At 37.8% G+C, this 14,391-nt stretch overlaps 1 pseudogene; it reads left to right on the plus strand.

The window, feature by feature from the left end:
- LOC117408706 (peroxisomal acyl-coenzyme A oxidase 3-like) overlaps positions 1 to 13,806 on the plus strand; it is a 29,739-nt pseudogene extending 15,933 nt beyond the window's left edge.
- The last annotated feature ends 585 nt before the right edge of the window (positions 13,807 to 14,391 follow it).

Here is a 14,391-nt window from a genome sequence, read left to right on the forward strand (position 1 = left end):
TGACCAGATTCACAGCTAACTAACTGGTTTCACAACCTTGTGCAACAGTACCCATCGTATATATAAAATGCATGGTGTTTTCATCGCTATTGGTTAATGAGCAAAAAATAGCCCAAAATGTCCAGTGTCTTTACTGGAATTTTTATTACAGCATTTTCAATTTTCAGAAAAAAATATTGAAATAATCAGTTCAATCTATTTATTTTGAGTCAGAATGATGTACGCTCAAAATAACATGAACCAGTCAGACGAGTCATAAGATAGTGTGGTACAAAAACTTGTGTCCATCACCCGCCCCATTACCTTAAAACAAAAAAACAAACAAGAAAGCTGGACAGGAACCTTTTATAATGTATTTAAGTAAACAAAGATTTGTACAGAGAAATGTAAACCTTGGCTGTAGCTCCTCCGCAGATGGGAAACATCTGTTGTGCATAATGACATCATACCCCAGATGGTGAGTCACTGTTGTTGCTTAGCGATGATAGATAGACCTGTTTGTTTAGTCTGTCTGTTATACCAGCAATTGTTTCCCAGGATTGTAAACAGCAAGTCTGTTTTAAAGGGGTGAAAATGGATCAGCTTAATAAAAGTAAACGTAGACCAACACAATGTGTACATAATAGTACATAGTCAAGATCAGCTGTCCAGTAATAAATATAAATGTGCCAGCTTAATAATTAACAATAATGAATTATACTTACAGATTTTTTTGTACAAAACAAACGCTGTTTATTCACCCACCCAATTTAAAAAGCTTGCCTGATAGAAGCCCAACATCTCACATGTGACACCCATGTCAAATATTTGTGTAAACTAGGTATTCAACTGTAGCTGCTGTTAAAATATACAATGTTCACTAAAGAAGTGTTATTTTTCATAACAACTTGTTGAGTAAAAATGTCAAAACATTAAAGTAAAGATTTACACAAACATACTGTACATCACAGCTCCTATATTTATTGCCAACTGAAAACCTTGCATAGCTCTTGTCCAGTTATGGGCTAATACATACACACCTTGTAAAATAAAGCATAACGCTTGCATTGTATGTCCTACTCTGAGAAGTACTGATTGCTGAAATATAAATAATGGCTTTTTTCATTCTGTTACTAGAACATCTGTATTTCAGATGTCTTTAGATTGAAGCATCTATCCTCAATGCTATGTTTATTCCCAAGATCAAACAGTAAGAAAGTAGGGTTCCCAAGTGGCTCAGTTGGTAACGGCACGGTTGTGTGGTGTGCAGGGAGAGTCACTCAGTCAAGGGGGAGCAGATTTGGGTCCTGACTGTAAAGTTGGTGATCTTTGCTGGGGATTACACAGGGAGTATCACATTGGCTCTGACACTCACAAATGGTAGGGAGGCAAATAACTTCAGTGGATTCTACGTTTAATATCCCATGATGTGTGCTTTTTATCATTTTTATAATGCTGTGCTTCTATGATTTAATTTTAACCAGACTTAATGTCTCTTTTCAAGTTGCATTTCTGAAGTGAGGTGGTTTAAGATGACCACTAGGGGTGTGCAACTGTTTTTGCCCCTGCAGCAACTTTGGCAAATGTGTGCTAATAAATGGAAATGTCGCTGTTGCAGAGTACTTGAGGGGACAAGGGACATTTACATCTAGACCCCCTACTATTTAAAATGTATCTACAAAGTATCCCTATGTACTTGCTTTTGTACAAGCTGGTAATGTGTCTTGAATATGCAGTATGGTCACTTAAGCATGTGTTCATGCTAATGATAACTTAAGCATGTGTTCATGCAGGAGGCTGTGTGGTCCATTGATTAAAGAAAAGGGCTTGTAATCAGAAGGTCCCTGGTTCGAATCCCACCTCAGCCACTGACTCATTGTGTGACACTGAGCAAGTCACTTAACCTCCTTGAGCTCCGTCTTTCGGGTGAGACGTAATTGTAAGTGACTCTGCAGCTGATGCATAGTTCACACACCCTAGTCTCTGTAAGTCGCCTTGGATAAAGGCGTCTGCTAAATAAACAAATAATAATTATTCTTTGACAAATCAACATTATATCTGCAGAACCACTCGCCATTTGATGAAACTTTGCATGGACATTTGTGACAAGAAGTAATTCCACATATTACTGTCAGTGTAGGCTAACAAGATTCTATAGTTACAGCATATGGAGAACATTGGTTCATGCCCCCAGTTTTGATATCTCGCAGCTGGGTTGTGTGAAGAAGTATTTGTTGAAAATCTAAACAGCCAGGAATGAGATAGCACCACTTAGGTAACGTTACAAAAACGTACTACTACAAAATCTGTGTAATGCTCTAATGTCCACAGGGAATTCATCTTGTTCAAGTTACCATGCAAAAGATGGCATGTTTCTAGTTAAAACAGTTAAGGGTGAAAAACTACTGTGGGATACAGTTTTTTGTGATCTAGGTAGAATAAGGGACTGGAAACAATGGAAAATGTAAGCTGAAGTTGTCTGAAAATAGGCTTTAGGCCTCAATTGAAAGCATTGTAAAGGATGCAACAGTTTTTTTTTCTGAGAGGAAATAGACAGTTGTAATGGTATAAAACTAATGTTCTTCACACTGAGATTCCTTGCTATTTGTATCGATTTAGCCCAGTGTGCTGAAGAGGTTATTGGCAGCAAATCTATCTGAAAATCCGTCTGTTAAGAATTATTGTTAGATATCTATTAAACTTTTCAAGGTACGCTAGCCGGAATGTAGACTAGTTGACACATGAATGACTATTACCTTTTTTTAAGGTTACAGGGCTTTGTCTTATGAAATACTTGGATATTTAAGTATTCAAGCTAGGTTCACAGTATTTGTACCAGCAATGTATCTGAATTAATACCCAACCAGGTTCACACACGAGTAACATTGACCTATTTCTAATTATGTAAACATATAGTACACTGTTCGACATTCATATCACTTTTCTCTGAAAATGTCACTTAAGAAATGCTCCTCTGATCCTTATTGATTTTAAATATTACCAGGTATTTACTCTACTTACTGCCTAGCGAAACTCACCTTGTGATAAGTCTCAAGATGACACAGTGATTTGTGATGTATTATGCTGCCATCTAGTGAGAGCTGAGAGAAGTATATTTGTGTATCTATGTTTTTACATCATTGGGATCATTGCTATAAAAAAATACAACAAAAAAGGCACACAGATGTGTCCTTTTCCCCCAATAGGTTAAAGTCCTGATGGCTAATGCATTTTTTGGAGAATATATGAGAATTTGGCCCAGAGTACAATACAACAGATGTTTGATATAGTCACAGTTAAAATGGGATGTTCATATTTACACTATATAACTCTTAAAAAATATATATATATGCAGAAAATTGCACTACTTATGCCAAAGAACGGTGTTGTTGTGATTGGGTCCAGTTGATAGACTTTCCAAATAGCCAGACAACTGTTGATACAATTGTAGACACAAAGCAGCTTATTTCCCTTTTGTTTATAATTTTGTCTTAAAATTTTTTAAAAAAAAATAAAATTATAAGTTTGTATCCAGTTGTTTCTGGGCAGCAGGCCATTTTTGGTTTTTCATATTTACAATTTTTTTTATTAAAAACATTGACTCGGCTCATCCTTCTTTATTTGTTGTTTATCCTCCAGTTCCATTGGCAGCCTACAAGTGGCTGGTCTGTTTCCTGCTGCAAGAAAGTTACAAAAAACTAAATCGGGAGAAAACATCCGGAAAACCAGACTCTGAGGCTAGAAACAACAACCAGGTAAACAAATCCCGGTCTTCAGCTCATCCACTGCTATCTTCTGGTAATCTGTTATTTTGAGGGATAAGATTAATTTTCAGCACCCTTACAATGCAGACAAATGAGCAAATCTGAAAGACAACAAGTGTACTGTGATATCTCATTTTAACTTGTATAGTTATACATACAGTGCCTATAGGAAGTATTCACCCCCCCTTGGACGTTTTCAGTTTGTTGTGCTACAACCTGAAATCTTGATGCATTTAAATGGGATTTTTTTCCTTTGATTTACACAACCTCCTCAACACTTTCAGTGTGTGAAAAAATTGGGGGGGGAGGGGGTGGAAAAACAAATCAATTAAAAATAAAAACCTGAAAAGTCTTCATTAGATAAGTAAGTATTCACCCCCTTTGCTATGACACTCCTAAATTATTATTATTATTTATTTCTTAGCAGACACCTTTAACCAGGGTGACTTACAATTGTTACAAGATATCACATTATTATTTACATACAATTACCCATTTATACAGTTGGGTTTTTTACTGGAGCAATCTAGGTAAAGTACCTTGCTCAAGGGTACAGCAGCGTCCCCCCACCAGGGATTGAACCCACCACCCTCCGGTCAAGAGTCTAGAGCCCTAACCACTACTCCACACTGCTGCCCCAAATAAGCTCAGGTGCAACCAGTTGCCTTCATAATTCACACAATAAGTTAAATGGAGTCCATCTGTGTGCAATAAAAGTGGTTCACATGATTTCAGATTAAATACACCTGTCTCTGTAAGGTCCCACAGTTGGGTAGTGCATTCAAAGCTCCGGGATAAAGTTCTGGAAAGGCAAAGATCAGGGGAGGGGTATAAAAAGATTTCAAAGGCATTGAATATCCCTTGGAGCACAGTCAAGTCGATCATTAAGAAGTGGAAGGTATACGACACCACCCAGAATCTGCTTAAAGCAGGACGTCCTCCCAAACTGAGCAGCCGGGTAAGAAGGAGGTTGGTCAGAGAAGCCACCAAGACACCAATGACAACTCTAAAAGACCTACAGCGTTCCATGGCTGAGGTGGGAGAAACTGTCCATGTGTCAACAATAGCTCAGGTACTCCACAAATCTGGCCTGTATGGAAGAGTGGCAAGAAGGAAGCCATTTCTGAAAAAAGCCCATGTAAAATCCCGCTTGGAATTTGCAAAAAGGCATGTGGGAGACTGAAAAGATGTGGCAAAAGATTCTGTGGTCCGATGAAACAAAAATTGAACTATTTGGATTAAATGCAAAGCGTTATGTCTGGTGCAAACCCAACACAGCACATCACCCAGGTAACACCATCTCTACTGTGAAGCATGGTGGTGGCAGCATCATGCTATGGGGATGCTTTTCATCAGCAGGGACTGGGAAGCTTGTCAGGGTAGAGGGCAAAATGGATGGATCTAAATACAGGCAAATCCTTCAGGAAAACCTGCTTCAGTCTGCAAAAGACCTAAGACTGGGACGGAGATTCACCTTTCAGTAGGACAATGACCCCAAGCACACAGCCAAAGCGACACTGGAGTGGCTTAAAAACAAGAAAGTGAATGTCCTAGAGTGGCCCAGTCAAAGCCCGGACTTGAATCTGATTGAGAATCTGTGGCAAGACTTGAAGATTGCTGTCCACCAACGATCTCCATCCAACTTGACAGAGCTTGAACAATTTTGCCAAGAAGAATGGGCGAATATTGCACAATCCAGATGTGCAAACCTGGTAGAGACATACCCCAAAAGACTCACAGCTGTAATTGCTGCCAAAGGTGGTTCTACCAAGTATTGACTCAGGGGGGGTGAATACTTACCTAACCAAGACATTTCAGTTTTTTTTATTTTTCATGAACTGTTTAAATAAAAATTATCTTGCCTCTTCAAAGTGTTGAGTAGGTAGTGTAAATCAAAGGAAAAAAAAACAATTTAAATGCATCAAGATTTCAGGTTGTAACACAACAAACTGTGAAAACGTCCAAGGGGGGTGAATACTTACTATAGGCACTGTAGTTATCTCATAGTTTCTCCCATCCCGAATAGTGGCTTCTGTTTCATCATTAAGAGATACCATGTGCTGTGTCTTCCCGGTACTTAACAATTCAGCATAAGTGCTTCAGGGAATATGTCTAATCTCCTGAGGTTATTCACTGTGATAGGTCAGCTGTGTGAGCACTTATCTAAAAAAAACAATGACTGATTTCCATTGGTAAGCCTATATGTAATTGTCATTCCACAGCCACCACTCTGATTCAACAGCTAAGATGTTGATAAACGTCGATTTCACCTCACGCTCATAGACTGACGAAAAAAAAAAATTCTGTCATTAATAATCAAAATTTATAGAAAGGTGATGTAAGAAAAATGATGGCTGAAAATGTATAAGAGTTCATTAATGTATAAAATACAATGAGTGAAGGAGGTACGGTATTTACATCCCTGGCTAGAGCAGACTGCTCCAGGGCGGAGCTGTGAATAACTTATGTTGCACATTATTCAATACGGTGTGTTGGGGTTAAAGTTGAGAAAGATCATATCATACTCAGTTATGTTTGTCGCGGGCGTTTAAACTGCACTATAACTGGAAAAGTGAAACCCAGTCACTGCCTGTCATGTCCTTTGTGTCATTTCGTGCGCTCGCAGTGCCTCAGTGTCTATGGAAAGATGATTCAGTTTGTTCAGAAAAGTTCAAGACAAACATCGCATGCGCCTCTCTGAAGACCGACTTGGATAGCTCAACATTTTGTAGGCTACTACAATAAAGACATAAACTTAAATTTGGAGAGCTTTGCTGGATCTAGCAAATAAATATGCATTCCAGTAACTAACAAACTGTACTTTTTTTCTTTTAATTTTAATTTTTTTTTTATTTTTATTTTTTTATGAATATACCACCAGATGAACAGAATAATTTAAAGCAGGTATGATTTATTGATTTATGGATATTTCCTTTTTATATTTTGACATGTGATGTTATAACGCTTTTAACAGTATACTGTCTGTCATTAATGAACTGTCTGCCCCCACACACCCCCCCTCCACCCCCCTAATTTCGCCCAATCCTGAAAATTTCAATTGATTAATATCGAAATATATGCTTACAAATAAACACTGATATTATACGTCGAAATTCTTAAAAAATAAAAATCGAATTCTGCCAAGCCTATTAATGTGGGTCAGACATTGACCTGATATGGCTGACTGTCACAAAGACGGCCGGAGTGGGTGGCGTCAGACCAGAAGCAGGAAATAAACAGACAGAGACTTGGGGTTTTGATGATGCTGAGCGTGTGATCGCGCTCAGCATTTAATAATTAAACAGAACAGAAAATAAAAGGTTTTAAACACAAAACAGGACACGGCACTTGAGGCCAAAATAAATAGACAAACAAAACGAACTAACACTTAACAAACGGTGCACGGAGACAAACAAACACGGTGAGAACAAACACTTTATGTTTTTCTTTCTCTTTCTCCTTCTCTCTCTCTCTCTCCTTCTCTCTCTCTCTCCTTCTCTCTCTCTCCCGTTCTCCACTCTCGAACACCCAACCACCAGTGAAAGAACTGAGCATCTATATATACTGTTGTGCTGGGATTCAATTACTAATTAATTATTCACTTGAATCCCAGCACGTGAATTAATTCTGTGCAATCCCGTGCTCACATATTACATTTAACCAGCACATGAAGTGATTTGTGCCCTCCTCGTGCCTAAATATAAATCTACATTTTTAAATACACGTGAAACATAGACCCGTTTATATCCCGTGTACCAATGACTATACACCAACATTAACACACGCACGCAACATACAACACATAATATGCACACAGGGGCGGGGCACATTGCCACACTGACATATTAATGTCATGGGGCTTTTAAGCTCCTTGGGTATATAGAGACAATGTTTTGAATTGATTTCCTTATTATTTGGTACACAATTGTTTTTTTTTCTCCATTACTTCCACTACCAGTGCTGGCCAGTACAGATTAACCATTATATTGTTTTAACCTTAGGCCATTTAATGATACAGACCACACACATTGAGATACTGTCTTTACAGTTGTATCCAGTATTAACCGTTTATCCACTAGCAATTTCAGTAATAACAATCTTTTTTCACTTATCCATTTTTCTTGTTTACAGAATATTCCATTAGAGAGGCCCCCAGGTATGCTTTATTTTTATTCTAGTTAGTCGTTATAATTATATAACATAATACAGTGTCCTTTCCAGTGTTGGCAGGGGAGACAAAACTTCAACTCCAAACACTCATTGGTACATATCAACATTTAACAGTAGATGATTTATTGAAAGAAAGATGTCCCCAGCCATAGCATCATCAAAATAGTTAAAATAGGAATTTTCCCTTTGTTTTAAGAAAAACCTTTTTCATAGCGATCACTACTGTGCACGCAGTGTGATTTATAAATAAGTGAAAATGCCACCGTCATTTACATTAATGTACTAATCTTGTATACACACAACAGGCTGAAAATAAAGTCATATATATGGTTATACAAGTGTTGAGAGATCAACGTGGAATAGCTTTTTCAGATTCAACCCTGCTGATTCATTTGTTTTTGTTGTTGTTGTTTGTTTTACCAGACCTCGTTTTGGAATTGACCTTGCATTCATTTAAATCCAGCCACCGTGCGAATTACACTTTTTTGCTAACAATTACAATTTGTTGCTAAGCAGATGCAGGTTTTTCATTGGTGGCAAACACATTTTAGGCCAGTGTTTCTTTTAGACAGGTTTGTTTGGCATGAGAAACTCTCTTGTGTACGCTTAGCATCCCCACCTGGTGCCATACAGTAAGTCATGTGAAAGTTAGCAAGCCAAGGCCATTGCCATATCTTCAGACAAAAACAAGGTCAGGATTATACAGTGCATAAGTAGGTCAAAGGTGTGCCCCTCCCAACTGAAGCTGGTTTCCTCCTGACAGTAGTAGAAATTACTCATTGCATTTTGCAGCTGTACTCAATTAGCTAAATAAAGTGCTGCTGTTACCTTAAGGGATCATATAGTTGTGTAGAATGTGCAGCGCAGGATTTGTTTGCATGTAAGATATTTTAAACATTTTAATTTATGAAGCAAATTTGGTACAGAAATAAAAACATTCATATACAAGATCAATATAAACTTTATATACTGTAGCCTACACATGCTTTTTTATATTAATATTTTAATGTAAAGATAAGCAGACTCTAAAAAGTTGATTAACTTGCATTTTAATTCAAGTATTCTCATTGTTAACCACATGTTTGACATCGAACAGACATGGAGCTGGGAAACATGCAATCATGGCAGCAGATCAAAGATAATGATTATTTTCTGATATTTGGAAAGCTAAGACAATCTCCTTTTACCCAGCTCCCTTTGAAGTCTCAAATATAATTTATATATTTCATTATTTAGAAATATAACCTTGTTCTACTTGTTTTCTCTTCCTGCACGTTATGTTTTTCTAAAGTATTTTATATTTCTTTCATGAAGACTTTAGCTGTTTACTTAAGACAATCACAGGGGTAAAATGCAGACAGTGTGCATTCTTAGGATGCTATCCCACAACTATAGAGCCTCAATTTAGGAAGTAACTTTTAAAACCCTGTGAATGTGAACTTATCAAAGTTATTTTAAACCATTCAGTCTTTAAAAGTATTTTCTAGTTGTAAATACAAACAAGTATAACATAGGCTTTAAATGAAACATGAGAAGAGTGATCCCCCCGATGTTCATACAGTGGTAGTATTTCCTTTGATTTATCCTTAACCTTGTTGGAGGTTAGTTGTAGCTGCTTTCCAATAAAGAAGAGACAATTGAGGGTTAGATAGATGCAGAATTTCAGCTAGCAGTATTTTTCCTCAACAAACTCAGCAGTGTGTGCCATGCTCTATATACTGTAAGGGTTGACAGAAGATAGCCATGTCATAATCCATAACTTCAAAAGCACTTAATCTTGAATTCCAAGGAGATGCTTATAAGAAAGTAAAATGGAAAAGAAAACTGTTGTCTGTTTTCTGTTTCTTTTTATTTTCTTCAGGTTTATTACTGTTGCTCTTTAGCCATTGCCTTTATAGAGCACACGGTATTGCAGAGGTTCCATGATTATACCCCCTGTGGACTCTCAACACTCATATGGATGTTTTATACCAAGGTATTTTATATGTTCACAACCAGGTCATTTATTGTCACATTTCAATTGCCATGAAGCCACTGTCTGTATTCACATTGCTGTCGGTCAACTTAGTCATATTCACTTGAATGTATTACTGGTTTACACACACTGCAGGCTTCCAAAAAGAGTCTTGCCTTCTGCATGTAGCTGAGCATACAGAAACATGTACCATTCATATCTAGCATCTTGACAAAGCTTTTCAGTATTTCTTCACCCATTACAGTCATGGATGCAGTGTGTTCAAATATATTTTCTGTATCTCAGCCATAGAGGTTTCTTTTGAGAGAAGCTGCATCAGTTTTGGATAATTACTTGGAAGTAAAACAACAGTAAAATAGGTTTTTACCATGCAAACTTTGCATTAACTTCATATTTTAGTTTTCCTTTTGTAGTTTGATTTTATATTTTCAATATATTACTTAAATGTTTTTTATAGAATGTTATACAAACCTGATTGCTGTTACAGGCTGTTTTTGGACTAATTAAAAGCTTGCATTGCATTTCTGGAACAATTACTCCAGTAATACCATAAAATAAAAACACATTTAGTTAGCATGTGATTCAGTTGTGTTTTGGTTTTATTTACAAGTGGTTACCACTCCAGCAAGCAGTCTGCTGAAATGATTCAAAATTAAATTCTTCGTCTCTGTTCTCAGGTTATTATACAAATATATTACTCTTGGTCAGTTAATCACGATGAAAAAAAAAACTCTCTGTTGAATGGGTGGCACATGTTACATCTAATACAAGTGAATGAAAGCCATATCAATAATAACAATACAAACCAGCACCGAGATGTAAAGTCCATAAAAAATAACTAAATGGCAAAGTGGCCAGGACTGGCTGTCTAATTTCCTTAATTGAACAGTTTCTCTCATCATGTGTCATGTAACAAAAACAAAAAATACGTATTTTTGCAAATCTGTCCCTGTTCAATGATATGATTACTTAGTAGTTGAGAATCATTTAAGTAGCTTTATCTGAATGCTAAGCACCTCCGACAACACAGCCACTTCCAAAAAATAATCTCTCCGTGTTCCCTCTGCATTCCATACCCCAACCTTCTTGTGCCAATACTAACAATCCAAAATGATGGTTGGTAGTGGAGTATTTGTTTTTGGCTTCATCCATTTGATTTTGTTTTCTTTTTTTACTATAAGTATGCTGTTGGTTCATATGGTATTTCCTGTAAACTCATGTGGTCATTTATTTCCAAATTACATTATTGAGTATTATTGATATAGATTTCATTTTTCTTTCTATCGTCGGATAAAGTGAGGAAAACAACTTGAGTTCATCAGACCCCACTGCCATAACAGAATTATATTGTTTTTACAGTCGTAGCAACAAAAAATGCTGCATCTTCTCATGACTTGTGTAAGTGTAACTCTAGAGCTGCATATGCGTTAATGCAACGTTTTCTTGTTTTCACATAGTTGAAGGATGATGTCGTTGCTTTGGTAGATGTCATTGCTCCTCCTGACTTCATTCTGAACTCACCAATTGGCAAGGCAGATGGTGAGGTAAGGAACAAAACTGCATAACTCCTGCGCAGTCCTTTAAATGCTCTGGTAAACATTGACCTTTCTATAAGGAATATAAAATGACTAATGTGATTGCTGCATTGAAACTCCCAAGTTCCCTTTAATCCTGACAACTCATTTTCTGTTTTTTATTTTTTTGGCCATTTTTTTGGCCAAATTCAACAGGAAACAAAACTTCACTTAGCAGAGACACAACCTCAATATGTTTATGTCCAGTGAATCATGATTCTATTTGGCAAGTAAGAAATGCATCTGAACAATTGGGTTTGCAAAATGTTACATTGTTTTGAATACATTACGAGTACTGCAATGCTGACACTCAGCAAAGTCATTTCTAAAACTGTTTGGTAAAGTAGGTACTGCATTTTTTGTACTATAACAGCCAGCATGTATATAATTGCGCTACCCGTGTATAGAGCAGTACTGAGAAACCTTGGGTTACATGCCTTGTGTAAGCAGCATCTTTTGAATAACACAGTAAGGTTTCAGTAAGGTTCGGCCAGCGTAACAATGTAGGAAAGTGAATACACAGAAGTACAGACTTTTGGAAAGGCCTCAGTTTTTATTTTCCATCACCCCTGCCTCTCTTATTCCCAGCACATCTCCACTCTGGCACGCATTTGCCGATTCTTCCTGAGCAACATCCGAAGAATCCGACCCTTCCTCACCAACTATGCTACCCAGCTCCTGGTCCAGGCCCTGGTACTCTCCCGCCTAGACTACTGCAACTCCCTCCTGGCTGGCCTCCCTGCGTCCGCCACCCATCCGCTCCAGCTCATCCAGAACTCTGCTGCCCGTCTGGTGTTCTCTCTGCCTCGCTTCGACCACGCTACTCCACTACTCCGCTCGCTCCACTGGCTCCCGATCACCGCTCGCATCCAGTTCAAGACTCTTGTACTAGCCTACAGATGCCTTGACCAGACTGCACCCAGCTACCTCCAGACCCTCATCTCTCCCTACACCCCCACTCGACCTCTCCGCTCCGCCTGCACTAGAAGACTAGCTCTACCTCCGCTACGCTCCCCTGCCTCCAGAGCCCACTCCTTCTCCACCCTTGCTCCGCAGTGGTGGAATGACCTTCCTACAGATGTCAGGACTGCCCTGTCCCTGACCACATTCCGGCGCCTCCTTAAGACTCACCTCTTCAAACAGCACCTGTAGAACTCTATTTGTATCCTGGGACACTATCACCCTTCATGTAAATGTGCTTTATTTTGCTCTTATCTGCCCCCTATTTTACTGCATTTAATCCTGTACTTCAGAATACTGTAATCTGCCAAGTGTTTAACCTGTAGTACTTTGTATTTAATCATATCCTGATGTAACTATCACTATTTAATCATATCCTGATGTAACTATCACTATTATCTGCTGTATTATTGAATTGTGGTTTGTCACACTTGTACTTTGCTTGAACAAAAGTTATTGTATTTCTTGCTCTTATTGTATTACTTGTATTGTAACACTTGAAATGTATTTGCTTACGATTGTAAGTCGCCCTGGATAAGGGCGTCTGCTAAGAAATAAATAATAATAATATTTCGTTACTCCATCCTCACAATCGAGTACACAAACCACAGATAGCCAATATATGCATATTATTGTAAGAGTTCCCATATCCCTGCATAACTATTAACCGTCATGCTGTACTTGTTCAACTCTCTTCTCGTACACACGCACACACACACTGCATTTTTAAAAACAACCTTGAATCACAAATTCAGCAACATTTTTGAGTATTGTAAACCTTTAAAACATATGTTCACACATTATGCAATGACCGTGTAATTCCCATAGACATGGGAAATGTTAACAGCAAACCTGAAATGACAAAAACAAAGCTTCTGTGTTTTTCTGTATAAAAGACACTTTAGGGAAATACTGAGTGTGTCACTGTTAGGCACGGCTCCACAATTCGGGATTATTTTCTTAAAAAACGTTGTATTATTTCATTGACCAGCTGTTGTATCGGTATGTTCGCTGCACAAAGGCTTCCACTAATTCAAACATGTTGACATTACGTGTTTGTCCACTTTCTGTGCTCTTTTTAAACAATCCTGTGATTGTGACCTGCTTGTACGGTAATTGTTTAGCCTGAACTTCAAGTTTGATGTTCTTGTTTTTGTGTACTGCACTGTCAAGATGCTTGTCAATAGTACCTTTTCTTAGGTGATCCAAAGACACATTACAAGTTGAGCAAAACAGAATCCCACCATCTGCATGCAACGACCCCTTTTCTTAGCTCTGAACGCCATCTTCTGTTGAAATGAATTTCGCTTTTTTTGATTTGTCAGCTGTCTGCATTTTTTATGTTAATCATATGCTGCAAGCTAATAAATCAGCACTATTTAAACAACCATTTTAAACTTCTCGCCTCTGACTCGCATGTTACGTCATCGTACAGTATGAGGAATTCACCAATTATGACCCTGTAACCAAATGCACGGTATTGACGCTGGACCGTGTGCTGCTTCTGCTTGATAAAAGTATGAAATGAACAGGGGAGGTGAACAGTAATGTAAAATACTGTAAGGAAAATAAAATGCATATTTTTCTTGGTCGGCAGTCAAATACACGATTTCTGTAAAATTTGTGATATTGTGAATTTTCCGGGGCCCTACATCAGGCTAGTATGATCTGTGCTCTATCTGTATCTAGTTATTATTGACACATCTTGTGCAGCTGCTACCAGACAGTTTGAACAATGTTCACAGCTACAGTATACTATATACACTTTCTTCTTAGTATTAGTTGACTGACTTCAGCTCTGACTTCAGTATGACTGACTTCATACCTGACATATCAGGTATGTCGTTTTTACTAGGTGGATATTTATACATGTTTTATATGGGTTTACTATTTTAGTCTATGTCTCCAAAAAGCCATTAGAATGGAACAGTAGATCTATGTGAAATGTAACTAAATATTATTATTATTA

This window comes from Acipenser ruthenus, chromosome 2, assembly GCF_902713425.1.
Source record: "Acipenser ruthenus chromosome 2, fAciRut3.2 maternal haplotype, whole genome shotgun sequence".
NCBI lineage: Eukaryota > Metazoa > Chordata > Actinopteri > Acipenseriformes > Acipenseridae > Acipenser > Acipenser ruthenus.